Below are 15,681 nucleotides of genomic sequence, written 5' to 3' on the forward strand. Positions count from 1 at the left end.
ATAGGTGGCAAACAAGGCCTTCAATGTAGACGACCTAGAGTGTGACTAAATGGTCACAAGTTATTAACCCTAGTGCTAATTACGCAATAATAATTGCTTTGATGATGGAAGCACAATAACAAAAAAAAATAAGGGAAAAAATAAAGCATGATTTATACTAATAGTACCATTAAAGCAAGAAATAATGTAGGGAAGGAAGAAAAAGAAGCGCTAAAGCACTTTCATTGGTCCCATGCCATGTTCCCTCACTACCCCTTTGATGTGATATCCAAATTTTTTATATATCTAATGCTTTTTTTATAAAATTTTCTTCCACTGCTATTGTATTGAGTGTCAGTGTGTTTATGTGTTTCTATTTGTCTTCTTTTCTTCCCCACCAAAATTTCCCTTTCACAATTCACAAAAAGAAATACTAAATGATTTGTCAGTAGCAGGCATGTCCAGCAAGGGAAAGGAGGTAGCAGAAGGGTCATCAAGAGCCTCTGGAGGGGGTGATGATCACCATGATCATCATGATCATCACAATCAGCAGCAGCATCAGCAACAGCAACAACAACAACAGTTACCACTGAGTCGCTATGAGTCTCAGAAGAGAAGGGATTGGAACACTTTTGGACAGTACTTGAGGAATCAGAGGCCTCCTGTGGCACTTTCTCAGTGTAGTTCCAGCCATGTTCTTGAGTTCCTTCGTTACTTGGATCAGTTTGGGAAAACCAAAGTGCACTTGCAAGGGTGCTTGTTCTTTGGGCAAAGTGAGCCACCTGGACCCTGCACTTGCCCTCTTAGACAAGCTTGGGGAAGCCTTGATGCACTCATTGGAAGATTGAGAGCTGCATATGAAGAAAATGGAGGCCTTCCTGAGACCAATCCCTTCGCAAGTGGTGCCATAAGAGTCTATCTTAGAGAGGTCAGGGATTCTCAAGCTAAGGCTAGAGGAATCCCTTACAAGAAGAAAAAGAAGAAGAGGAACATTATCAAGCCCAACGGAGACACCTCCTCAAACTTGCCTTTGCAGTAATATATTATAAGTTCTATATAATTACCCTTCATCAGGACCATGTGGTAAATTTTCTTCCTCACTTCTCTTTAATTTCTAGATTTTCTTCCCACATGGAAAATTAAGGATGGTACTTGAAGCTTTCAGATTGTTATATGCACACAAAGGACACAATTGAACAATTGAGTTCTGTAGTTTTTGAACAATACACTCTGTAGTTAATGTTTGCTGCTTGAATTTTCAGCACTGAGAAAATGAAAATTCATCAATCATTTATCCCATCAGCACACAGTTCTATAAAAAACGCAGTAATAAGTTCACTCTACATTAAACCCTAATTCACGGAGTTCAAAACCCTAAATTGTATGTATCTAGTTACATGTTATAAATTGTGTACTAACAGTAAATACATACACTTTACCTCAGTTTTGTTTCTTTTGAACATTGAAAGAGCATACAGTAGAAGAATGGGTAAATTAATGCACTCTCATCATCCATTGTCTCTTTGTCGCTCTCACATGCAACAAGACAATGCTACCATAGAGTTTCTGCATTTCGTAAATATGTCTTTTTGTGCCTGTATATTATCATATAATATATATTTACTTGTATAAGAGTTTGCTTTTCCGCACGATCTTACTTCCTTCCTTCATGGTACTCTCTTGTTGTGGCTTCCACAAGATGTAACCACTGCAATGATATGAAATTTGAGAATTTAAAATTTGATTTGTGAAAATATTATCTTGGTAACTATATTATATACAAAAATATCTTGGGGAAAAAGGTTCAAGATCCATGGTTGTGGGAAAATTAGATGCTGTTTCTAGAGTCTTGTCTGCTCGTGGTTTATAAATTTCATTGGCGTACCAGCTAGAGCCCAAAATCTCTTTTCCTTCATAAAGTTTTGTCTTATTCTAACGAATTTTGTTTCTTCTTTTCTCATTTCCCATCATATGAATGTCCTTTTCTTTCGTGCTGTTATATGTATATGTGACATTCGTACATAAAAATCGCATCGTCTTTCCACTACCTGCTAACACTCCAAACTCACTGCACAATCACCATGGCCACACTCTATATATCTTCCTGCGCTTTTTTACATTTTTTTTTCATCTTAAGGGAAATTTATATATTTATATACAGTTTTATCCCAAAAGGGGTTGTTCATAACCCCATTGTGTGACTGATCTATATACATATATATGTCCATGTTGCACGAATTTAACTTCTGTGTTTCACTTTTCAATTGATTTCAGATCTCAAAGTTGTTTCAAAATCCTGAATCTGTTGCTAGGTCTTGGATATAACTTCAGCTGCAGTGTTGGAACATAATCGACTATCTAGGCGTATCCCTGGTTCAAGAAGTGTATTTTTTTTATTTCGAATGCGAATTTAGAATGAAGTTGACGAAGAGTTTAACATTGGGGTGAATCCCTGTATTGTATTCAATTATATATATACACTATCAAGCATATATATATATATATATGAAAATAATCTTGAATTTTCTCTTTGGCAGTGTGTATGATATTGCAAACACAGGTATATCTTTTGATTATCTTGAAACTTTGACAGATTTTGCTGGTGTTTAAAGATTCGTTATTTATGCAAATACAAAATAGGACGTGTATTTGAATAAATTAAAGAGACACATTGAAATTAGTTGGTAAGCAGTGACACGAACATTGATACTAATTAACTTTTTCACAATCCATGAAGCATGGTATCCCCACAAATATGTAATATGATGTCCCACAATTGATGCATATAATGCAAGTGATGAAACCTTAAAAAACATTGGATACCTTCTTGGTCCTCTTCAGTTTAATTAATCAATATCTTTGACTTGATCGCTCCCTGTTTTTTCATTTGCTTAACTAAATGATTAAGACTATTTCTTTCAATTATATAGATCGATTTGATGCTAGATACTGTCGTCCTCCTAATAGCTATATCAGGCATATTTCTGGGTACTTTTTTTAACCCGATCGAAGAAAAGAAACATTCTATTATATATACGTTACAAAGACTGTTACAATATCCCTATGAAAACATGTCCACTCAGGTTGCTATATACTTAGAGATTAGGTCTAAAGTTTTGCCTACAAAACCTATAGATCCGTGTTCTATATAAATGGGATCTAGCCATGAGAAATTAAATATGCATATGATTATTTGTCAATCATGTTGTTCGTCCACTGAAATTTACTTTTTTATATTGGAATTGAAATATTGATGATAACATGTAGCTTTAATGGTGGGGAATATGAGACATTAGGCTATAGCTCAATCCTTTAGCAATTTATAACTAGATAGTGAGTGTGTGTGACCAAATTATATCGTGTTTTTTGTTGCAATGCTATGAGAGAGTTGCATATAGCATTGTGATGTGACTGTGATTGATTGTCTAGCTATGACATTTTGCCAAGGTTTGTAATCTCTTGCTATTTATTTGTAAGCTTGGAGTGAGGTTTCTATTTATAGTAGACATGTTATTGTTACACAAATTGTTGTGAATTTCAAAACTCACTTTTGCACTTAATAATTAAAAGGGAAAAATGGACCCACTAACATTGAGGTGAAATTAAACTTTTTTGTTCAAAAAAAAAAAATCAAAGTCTAAATTGTTGTGTTTGTTGGATGAAGAGAAATTAGTATATAGGAGCAATCTGTTGATATAATGATAGAAAATTGATGAGGATATGAATTTTGCAAAGGACACTAGTGAATTAGTTGTTGATGGGACCTTAAGCTTGGGTTTCTGTTGAAAGATCCGATCCATGATTTAATGCATTAATTGCAATTCTATTAATATTAAAGTAGGTCCATTAGGTGTTGTGCCGTTGTGGTGCGGCAATTTCGAAAAATGCAGTTAGAGTGGGTCCTAAAGCCACAATATTTTCTTGATTAAAAACCTTAGCCTATAGTAGCATAAAATAAATAAAAAAATTATAGAAAAAAACGTCCTTGGTTTATTGTGATGTTTTACTTTAAAAACATAGTTCTTTTATAGCAAATGCTAGAGACTTTGGGTGTGTTTATATCGAAAATAGAAAGAAATAATGGTAGTTCTCATCACTAGGCGATGATGAAAATGGTGATCTAGCTGTCTACTAATGTAGTAATTTTTAATTAATATTCGTCCTACTTGTAGCTAGTAGTATTACAAATCTGTTTTTGGAAGAGAAGAGTTTTAGAGAAATCAGCTTCACCCCAATCAAGATTAATTTCAAATTACATTTATAGGTTTGTAGGGTTAATCAAAATGAGGTCATAAGTTTCAACATCTATGAAGTCATTATTCATAAAAGAATTACCTAAATCGACGCTACTAGTTGATTATCGAGATTTTAAAAATTTAAATTATAAAATTAACGATACAAAAGATTTTAGAAAGTTTAATCAATAAGCTACATTTTTACCATAGTAATGGGACTTGAACCCAAAGAAAAAGTCATGTTAGCTATGATATTGAGAACTTGTATGTAAATTACTCTAGAATTTAATTAGAGTTATGGAACAAAACATTCTCTTAAGAAGAATGCTTCCATGTTATTCTAACACGATGACTTTAATAATATCATTGTCCGGTGCACGTCCGGTTCACATGCTCAATTACAACTATCTCAGGTTTTCTGTTACAAGTGTGGGTTAACATTATATGCTTTACAATTCAATTTTTCATCACATTTTTATCTTTAAACTTGTTCTGAGGAATTAAAAGAAAAAAATATTTAAATTATTTTTAACTTAATAATAAAATTATAACAAGAACTACAACAATAACAATTTTAAGGAAAAGAAAGTGTATTGTATGATCGATCTTGGACCGAAGAGTCTATACAGTCAGAATTACCACTAAAGTGACTATAATGATCATTTTCAAGATCGAATAGCTATAACCTACAGACCGAACGATCATTCTTAAGAATGATTAGATCTCATGATGATTAACTTACGACAAAACATGATTAATATCAATTGGACCATGATTAGCAATTCGAAACACATTCCAAAATCTATAAATACTTCAAATAAAGAGATAGATGATTGCATTTATTATGCGTTATGTAACATCCCAAAAAATATAGCTTTAAACTATACTTAAGAGTCCTTACATCCATAATAAAATAGAACAGTTTACAAGAAGAATAAATTTAATTTACAACTATCCTAGAATAACCATAAATTTAAAACTTTACAGAAACCTATACTAACACAACTCATAAGATCAGACTGATCATTCATACAAGCAACGTATTAAACCGAACGGTCTTTTACTAATACAAAACCAGCACCAGACCGAACGGTCTTACCTTAGCAATAATCATCTTCTCCTGCTATCGTCTGCTACAGAAAAACTTCAGCTCCTTCTGCTCACACCTACAGATCATTGCAAGGATGAGGACGACCGAAAGGACAACCAGACAAGACAGGAAAATAAGGCTAAGCTAGTGTAATTTAATTAACTATGTAAACAGATTACTCACATAAATCTGATATAAATCAATCAGTCCATCATGTAACAAACAATCATACATTTCCACCCATAATCGTACCACAATGCATGCATTGACTGTTCCCTTTACTCTGAGTGCCAAGACTGTATGAATTATATAGATACGACGTTCTTGCACTCGTGGAAAGGTAATCTGGAAAACCATCAGAATTACCATAGCTGGAAACCCAAGCCGCCACACGAGGTTAGCCCTTCATCCCTCACTATAGCTGGAAACCCAAGTCTACACATGAGTTTAGTCCGATAGCTGGAACCCCAAGCTATACGCAACCAGGCCTCCTGCTATTCTGACCACATGCGCCACCATTCTCTACTTCAAACTCGGTGACCATTAGAATGTCAGGATGAACGACAACTTAGTCTGACCATATTCATACTTTACCATTCAATAACCAATCTTGAGATATTCCTCCCTAGAATACTCTTTCATACCCATATGATTTCATGTGTATCACAATTTAAATACCATACTTCATTAACAACATATTTCCTCATTTGTCATATCTTTAAATACATATCACACATCACAGTGAAACAATAATCCCACCTTTAAACCAAACCGAACGTGAAAGTTCAACATAACCTATGAACAACAACGAACAAGAGAGCACTCCCAATATGAGAATATGACCGAATGGTCATTTTGAGAATAAGACTCAAGTAGGAGTCGAACATTTGAACTTATATCAAGCACTTATGATTTGGAATGAATAATATTGGCTTAGATCGAACACTGTTAACTTAGTACAATTTACGATATTGAGCACTAGTATAGGACCAAGCGCTATCACTAGCCTAAGAGCTAGTATAAGACTGAGCGCTATCACTAGCCTAACTACTAGTACAAGACCGAGCGCTATTACTAGCCTAACTGCTAGTACAAGACCGAGCGCTATTACTAGCCTAACGGCTAGTACAGTACCGAGCGCTCTTTAAGAAACCGAGTATCAGACTAAGACCGAACACTCTTTAAGAAATCGAGTATCAGTCTAAGACCGAACACTCTTTAACTTAGACTAATCATTATAGGCTTAGGCCGAACACTTAGGGCTCATGCCGAACACTAAGAGCTTTAACCGGACATCAATACCAACCAAGTACCAATACAAGACCAATCACTACTGAGACCGAGCGGTAGTACAAAATAAGCACTACCGAGACCAAGCGCTTCTAAGGTCGAACGGTCATGAATTGGGAGGACTTCAAACACACCAAACCCAATTAATAACCGAACACAAGAGAAGGTTGAACGGCCAAATCAGAGCATGGCCGAGCGGTCAACCCCGAACCCTTATTGAACTACATAATTCTGCAGAATAGCTACAGAATAATGATCGACACCAAACATTACCAATTTCACTATACTCGTCCAACCTCTAATGCTCCAAACATATATCAAACACTTCTTTATACTGGACTAAGATTTCTTAAACTTTTCTAACATTGCTAAGAGAGTTTCATCACAGATTTGAGAATCAATTCTGCAGAATCATAAACTCAATGACCGGGAATCATATTTCCTATACAGACCATGATGGAATCCTGTTTGACGTAGTCCTGCTTTTGTATTTCATAGCTTAGCTCCTAAGGAGCATGGGTTACTATAAATATCCAACTCATCTCTTGTATTAGCACTTTTGAGAATAATGAATTAAACTTTCTGTAGAGAGAACTCTAGAATTTAATTCCCTTGAAAGTCAAGGCCAGGGAATGCCAAAGGATCTCCTCTAGCCACCTTCCATCTCACTCTATCATTCTCTCATTTTCCATTAGAAGATTCTCTCTCCTCCGTAGCATCCATCTCACGCCACTCTCACCAATTACTAGCTTCCTCGTGGCTTGCGTCAAGTCTACTGCCACGCGTTTTCCATCAGCATAGCTTCCATATCCTCATTTCGCGTCCTCACTACGTTTTCTCTCCCGAAAGCTCTTCAACCACAAACCTCATCCTCATCATCGCTGAACCTTCGTGGTGACTCTCATCACCAATCAGGTTCTTCGCTTCATCCATTCGAGCCTCTTCATCGAACATCATCAGGAGCCTAGGGTTTCTTCCGCCTTTAGGTTATTTCTTAGATTTCCTTCAGTTCCATCGGTTAGATCTTCTTCTCCACCGATTAAATCCTCCCTTACCTTCAACCCTAGAGTTTTCACCGATTTAAACCTCCAAACCTAGGATTCTTAGTTCTTCTGTTGTTTCCGCTGCGCCTCAATGTCAAGGATGCCTCGAGGAGTCCAAATCTCTCAAGTTTCATCTTCTCCTCGGAGCGTCGTCTATCAGACCAAACCCAAACAATTTCCCCATTTCAATACCACACTACCTTTCAATTTCACTCGGCCACTGAACCATAATCATGCAGATACAAAATTATCATAATCACATCATCAATATTCCACACCAACAACACCGAACATCTAATTCATCCAATTTTATGCTCATACAGCTTTATCCAGATCAGTTTCATACACATGCACAATTATCAAACAATATTTTCATACATCAAAATCAACTAATTAAATTATCTAGCTTCCCTTACCTCTTGACCGGACTGAGCAATGATTATTCTTTTCCAGACTTTGCTTCCTTCCTAGGATTATACCAAGAACATCTATACTTCACCGAACGGTGAAGAATTACCAACCCAAATTACTAGAAAAATAGTCAGAACTAAGAAGAAGGAGTTGATGAACACATGCAACCAGGAACTTGGTTTGCATGTGGTAGGAAGTAGAATTTCTAAGAAGAAAATGAACTTACTTGACTCTAAACTTGATTTTGATCGGTGTAGATTGAAGATCTTGACTCCCAAATACCTTAGATGGTGGCTGTTTGAGGAAAAAGTGAAAGGAGATGGAGGATTTATAGAGAGAAAGAGGAGAAAAGGTAGGGGTTTGAGGTTTAGAGAGATGTAAATTTTGAGAAATGGGATGAGCTGTGTTTTGGGAAAGCCATATAAAATACCCAAGCTCATCTTTTTGAGACATCTGCCCCTTTCTTCCACATGTCATTTTCAGGGGTTTGACACGTTATATGCTAAAATCGTCATATATTTATTAGGCATTGAATACCTTCTGCAGCTAACCTCTGCATTTGACAGAAGGATATTCTAAGACAAACAGTGACAAAGACAAACATCTGAACACTCGCAACAGTGAACAAATGACCTTGATTTTATAATCAAAACATAAAGAAAATAAAATATATTAGGACACAAATAAAATAGTTTGATAATATTTATGATAAAAATAAATAAAATATTAGGACACAAATTTATCTTTCCTTTCCTTTTTCTTTCTTCTTCAAAATTTATCATTTTTCCAAATGTAAGTTTAAAACAAGAATTGATAATTAATAGGAACTGTAACATGCAAAATCACAAATAACCGTAATTTTTGTTTTACAACTTTCACATTCTTTTTATATTTTTGTCTATAAAGACGTGTATTTTATTAACTCTAACAAAACAACAGTATGTAAGTGTCTTGTATGGCCAAGCGGCTTCGTAGCTAGGACCAGGCGGAAAGAGTCACTAAGAAGGTGCAACTGGTCACATATGATTGAACCCATGAATTTGGACAACACGAGACAAGGGTCGCTTGACCGAGCATGGTTAAGGGTCGAATGGACAATCTAATATTAGTTGATTTCACCGTTATTTGGGATTAAATTTGGATAATAAATGAACCCTTTTTGACTTAGAAGCTTGCTTGTTCTCATGTTTTTAACTTATTTTGGTGAATAAGAGAGTTGAGGTTATACTTGAAGATTTTATCACTAAATTCCCTTGATTTTGTAGGAAACTGGGATGAATTGGAAGAGGAGTTAAATGTCATGAAGTTGGAACTCAGAAAGGACAGAAAGAGCACCAGAAGAGAAGACTACTAGAGGTCGCAAGATGCTTGGGCATTCTTCTCTGGGGCCCTCAGTGCAGGAGTCTCGCATTCACTCCTGAGCGCCCTTTTAGGGTCGTTGAGCGCCAGTCTTCAAGTTTAATGTTTCACGCCTGGGCGCTGAGCACCACTCCTCTTGCAAGCTCCCCTAGACGCCCTAAGTTGGGGCGTTGAGCGGTGTCAACGTTGGCCCATGATCCAATTCAACTGTATATAAGGAATTGGACGTCCTAGAGGGAGTATCTTTTGACAGAATTGACACAAATTCATATTTTTCCAACTCTCTAGAGGCAGAAGTGGATGCGGAAGCTCTCCTCTTCGGTTTTTAGGGTTTATCTTTCATTTTCATTCCATTGTTCATCTAGTTTCTCCATGACAAGGGGGAACTAAATTCAATTGTTGTTGGGGGATGATATAACCTTGTGAACTCTCATGTATTTGAATTGGTTTTAATTGACTATGCTTCTTTCATCAATTGTTAGGGTTATTCTTCTTTGCTCTATGCTTGTTATGTTTAACTCATTCATGACATGATTATTGGTTTTCGTGATATGGACACATACGGGGAAACCTAGATATGGAGAATTGCCCCCAAAAGCAATATTGCCCAAGGATGGGGAAAGGAGGTTTGGTCGTCTTAAGCTTCTAATCATAATGCAGAACTAATTATTAGGGATGCAAGGGATTGTGGTATAGTAATTAAGGATAGGCTTTGTTCACCGAGGGATCGAGTTTTAAGTACTTTAGAAAGTGACGTTAACAATTGAACGAAGAAGATGAATTCTTATATGAATGAGAGTAAACTAGGTGCAATCTAAACCCCAACAACATACTCATCGAGGGATCGGGTTTTAAGTACTTTAGAAAGTGACATTAACAATTGAATGAAGAAGATGAATTCTTATATGCATGAGAGTAAACTAGGCGAAATCTAAACCCCAACAACATACTCATCTCATAATTACAATATCATTCATTAACCTTTGTGTTTTTCTTCAATTGATCAAAAGTGAATTCATATTTACTTTCTTGTTTTTGCATTCAAAACTATAAATTGTTCTTGAAAGTCTTAATTAGTTAAGCAATCACATGACTGTTTAGTGCCATGAGTCTCTTGGGAAATGATACTTGGTCTTACCAATTATTATTACTTGATACGATTCGGTACACTTGCCGACATCTTAACAAGTTTTTGGCGCTGTTGCTAGGGACTCGTGGTTTAAACTATACTTTTTGTGTGATCTTTGACTGATTAGACTTTATCTTTAATTTTATCTTTTTATCTTTTATTTTATCTTTTTATCTTTTATTTTATCTTTTTATATTTTTATCTTTTTATCTTTTATTTTTATTTTATCTTTAAATTTTATCTTTTTTATCGTTAGTGCTAATTGGGTGCTCTAGTGTTTTGTTCTCTAATGTATGCAGGGTACAATTCGGACTACAAGCACAAAAGTCTCTGAACCTCTTCTTGGAGGTCTGGACAACAGTAGAAGAAAAAGGAGGAACAGGACGTCCAGAGAAATTTTTCCTTCTCTTTAGACTCTTTTACGGCCTTCACCTCAAAGATCTGACCAGGAAACAAAAAATATGGCTGAAGAGCATAATGGTAGACGTACCCTGGAAGATTATGCAACAGTCGTTGGCCCTCATCATTTTAATAACATTGCAAGGTCGGGGGTTAATGCTGAAAATATGGAGATGAAGCCCGCTTTGATTCAATTGGTGAAGAGCAACCAATTCAATGGATTATCACATGAAAATCCATATGAGCATCTGACCACATGCAATGAGATATCCAATACTGTGAAGATCAATGGAGTGCCAGATGAAGCTATTAGATTGAGCTTGTTTCCTTTCTCTTTGAGAGGCAATGCTAAGATGTGGTTGAACTCTTTTCCAGAGAACAACTTTACTAAGTGGGAAGCCGTGGTTGCAAATTTTCTGAATAAATACTTCCCACAATCAAAGGTGAACAAAGGTAAGCAGAAAATTTCTTCTATCAGACAGGGCATGGATGAAACGTTAGGTCAAGCGTGGGATAGATTTAAAGGCTTGTTGAGGAAGACGCCCACTATGGTTTTGATGAACCTACAATAGTCATTCTATTCGCTGGAGGTCTAAGCTCATAGACTAAATTGATGCTAGATGCCTCAGGTGGAGGTAATATCAAGTGCAAGACTGTAGAGGAAGCCTATGAGTTGATTGAAAATATGGCTACATAAATGATAATGAGATGCATAGCGAAAGAACTCAAATTCAACAAAAAGGAGTTCTACAATTACAATCTCAAGATGCTTTGTTGGCACAAAATAAGATTATGACTCAATAATTGGAGGCTCTCATGAAGAAAATCTCTCAATTGCCAAAGGAATTGTAGAATGTTTCTCAAGATCAACAACAACTTTGTGAGCTATGTGATGGAGATCATATCAATGGACAATGTGCTATGCAAGCTATTACCCAAGAAGAAGTCAATTTTATGGGTAATTGTTAACACTCCGGCAAGTGTACCGAATCGTATCAAGTAATAATAAATGGTAAGACCAAGTATCGTTTCCCAAGAGACTCACGGCACTAAACAGTTATGTAATCGCTTCACCAATTAAGACTTAAGAACAATTTTTGGGGTTTTTGAATGCAAATGGAATAAAAATAAACATGAATGCAAATTTGATCAATTAAGGCTAAACACAAGGGTGAATGGATGATATTGAAAATATGAGATGAATATGTTGTTGGGGTTTAGATTTCACCTAATCAATCTCATGCATATAAGAATTCATCTTCTTCATTAATGTTAATTCCACTTTCTAATTTACCTTAAACCCGATGTCTTGGTGAAGAAAGCCTACTCTTAATTACTAGATCACAATGTCTTTATCCCCAACAATTAATTATGCATTACATTCGCACAAAAGCTTAAAGGCAACCAACCCTCTTATCCCTACGTCTAGGTAATATTGCTTTTGGGAGAATTTTCCCAGTTCTAGATTTTCCCATATGTGTCCATATCAACAAAATCAATAATCATGCAATTGAATGAGTTAAATAAAGCATGCATAACGCGTAGAGGAAAAACCCCAACAATTAATGAAGTAAAACATTTATAATATAAATCAATTCAATACATGAGAGTTTAAGAGGTTACATCTTTCCCAACAACAAATAAGGTTTAGTTCCCCATTATCATGGAGAAACTATATGAACAATGGAATGAAAGAATGAAAGAGATAGAAAAACCCTAGAAAGAGAATAGGAGAGTTATCACATGCCTAAATCTACCCCCAAGGGGTGAAAAGTGTGTTTTTGTGCTCAAGCCATCAAAAGATACAATCCCTAGCATGTGCAAGTTCTTAAATAGAACATAAAAATAACATAAAACGGGTCCAAGCCGACGAAACTAGCGCTCAACGCCCCAAAATGGCGCCCAACGGTAGCTGCAGCACTAAACTGACGCTCAGCGGTGGCGCTCAGGCGTGAGACAGAACAAATTGACGCTCAATGCCCTTTTTCTGCACTTTGGTTGACTTTTCTGTACTCTGGTTGACTTTTCATTCTGGTTGACGTTTCTGCACTCTGGTTGACTTTTCTGCATTCTGGTTGACTTTTCTACATTCCAACTATTTGGTACTTTAACTCTTCTTTCAAATCATTCCAATAGCCTACAAAATCAAGGGAATTTAGTGATAAAATCATCAAGTATAACCTCGACTCTTTTATTCACAAAACTAAAGCAAAAACATGAGTTCAAGCTAGTTTCTAAATCATAAAGGGTGTTTTTAATATCAAAATTAAGTATAAAAATAACGGTATTTCAACCGTTATCACAACCCCAAACTTAGAACTTTGCTTGTCCTCAAGCAAATAAGATACAACTCAGTCTTCCACCAATCAATACAATGGTTCAACCCATTCAAAAACTCTTCTTCCAAGACAAGTAATTACTCAAATCAGCTCATCAAATAGAATTCAGTCAAGATGTACACATGCCTTGTTTAAAATACTCATCATGGTGTTCACATAATCACATAATATCCAACTGATGTTATTGATGAGAGGGTCGCACCTCCAACAAAAGTTGTGCATAAAAGAATGCAGTACAGTACTAGGAAGTGACTCCTAGGTCGTCTCTCAAGGACCAAATTGGGTTCAGTCTCAGATCAACACGTAGTGGGGGGGTTTTGTGATTTTTTTTTTTGGTTGCGGTAAAATTAAATTGACTAGAAATTAAATAACGCACGACCGAATATAATTGAAAGCATTAAAGTGCATGAAAACTTTTAAAGAAAACAATACAATAGATAAATATTCAAACACAATTCACCACCAAAAAGAAGAAAATCATTTCAACATATAATATAAAATATTTTAAGGCAAAAGAAATAAAAGAAAATAAACTTCTCTACCATTAGCCACTCATTTTTGCAAAAGGAATTTAAAGCAATTAAAATTGATGCTATCACCGTACCTTGCTACTCCTAAGTTATCCATTCATGCTAAAAAAAAACGTCCCATCATCAATCACCGTATGCTTCATTCCAGCAAAGATTAATCATCTTCTTTCATTCTAGCAAAACAATCCACGTGCACACCACTTCATCCTATAAGTAATAAATGCAATGCATTGTTTCTAGACTGCCAACGTCCCATCATTCTCCTAGCTAATCTACATTTCTTAAAGAAAAGATATCTCCAACTAAATGAAAGTGTGGCATAGCTTTTTCATTCCAGCAGTGCTTCCATTCACGTCTCCAACTCACATTCCCCTGCAACATGCGCGCTGCTCTTCATTCCAACCATGGCACCTAATGAATCCTCTCATTCAGCACCGCTCCATTCTCTTTCTCCGTACGCTCCTTCTATGCTTCCAGCCGTTCCAGCACAACACGCGCACACCAACTCTTCTCAATATCCATGTGCTTCTTTTCTTCCAGAAATCCTTGGCACCTCTCGGCTCACTCCAGCTCCGTTCTCAAAATAAATGGGCCATGAATAAATCAGCAAAGAGGAGTAAAAAGCAGCTCTTCATTCTTCCGCATCAACACTGCAGCCTGCACAAGCTTCTTCCGAAATGGAATCAGCTCCTTCTCCGTGCAGCTACTGGAATCAGCGCCCCTCTTTCATCAATCAGCAAAGATCAAATAAAAAAAAAGAAGGTGTTTCTAAGTGAGCTGGCCATGAGTTTTGTCCTGTTGTGACCGAGAATGAAAAGGGCTAAAAAAAATGCAATCAAAAAAAATGAAAATGGCAGTGTGTAAAATGGACAATCCAAAACCAGCGTATTTTTTTTCCTCAATAAAAACGTTCCCAAGTTAAATCATCATCTCTCCAGACTAAGAAAATCCATGTGCATTGTGTGTAGCCGAATAAAACAAAGTAAACATTCAAAAGCCAACACAGCGTTTTTCTTCTCGCTTGAAGACAAAATCAGCCAAAATACACACTATGAATCACGTTTTCATACTCCAAGGAAAAGAAAAATGGGTTCTTCATTCATTATCCCCAACCTTCCAAAAGTCGAGAGTCAAAGAAAAGCATTTTTTTTCTCATTGCCAGCACCTGCAAAACAAATGAAAACGAGAGAGTAAAAACAAGGTGCCCTCCAAGTGGCGGCTGGGTTCTTCTTTTAAGGGCCGTGTGTCCTCTTTTTTTTTTAGGGTAGGGCCCACACAATAAAAACCTAGGGTGCCAAGTCACTAACTTCTAATTTTGGGTCTAATCTAATTTACCAAAATTTTTACCAAAATATAAAAGTTGATACAGAAATTCTAAACTACTGAGTTACAATTTAATTAATTCTAAAATGTCTGTGTGGAGAGTCTTGAATTTATTTGGCACTCTTCCTGATGTCCCAAAATGTATTTCCGAAATTTTCCTGCACTTCAAAAAGGCACTTAATCAGCTCAGAAAACCCAAATTAGCGCAATTACAAATTTCTGACCAAATTAAGCACAATTCGGAAAACGGGGAAATAACAAACAATTAAACACAATTCCCTGGTTTATTTAAGTGCAATAAACTAAATATAATTCAAGAAATAACGACTCATCAAAATAGACCACACTTAGTCTTTTGCACTCCTGGGCAAAACCAAAACGAAAACCAGGGAACTACTCAAACATCAGGGAGCTGACACAGACTCGACAGACAGACAACAAGGACTCCAAAACAGAAACACAATTGCACAATTCTCACGAAATCTGGACAGTAAAAGGTATAGGCAGAATCCAACACAGAGTCAACGAAAGCAGATACTCAAAGAATCATCCAA

General features: G+C 36.1%; 1 pseudogene across 1 annotated transcript; it reads left to right on the forward strand.

Moving 5' to 3' along the window:
• Positions 1-207: 207 nt before the first annotated feature.
• Positions 208-2,508, forward strand: LOC124835794 (protein LIGHT-DEPENDENT SHORT HYPOCOTYLS 10 pseudogene; annotated as a pseudogene). The gene is made up of 2 exons (XR_015780908.1): positions 208-1,062; positions 2,254-2,508. The product of XR_015780908.1 is annotated as a protein LIGHT-DEPENDENT SHORT HYPOCOTYLS 10 pseudogene (transcript).
• The last annotated feature ends 13,173 nt before the right edge of the window (positions 2,509-15,681 follow it).

The sequence above is a fragment of the Vigna umbellata genome, chromosome 7 (assembly GCF_029865625.1).
Source record: "Vigna umbellata cultivar VRB3 chromosome 7, Vumbellata_1.0, whole genome shotgun sequence".
Classification (NCBI taxonomy): Eukaryota; Viridiplantae; Streptophyta; class Magnoliopsida; order Fabales; family Fabaceae; genus Vigna; species Vigna umbellata.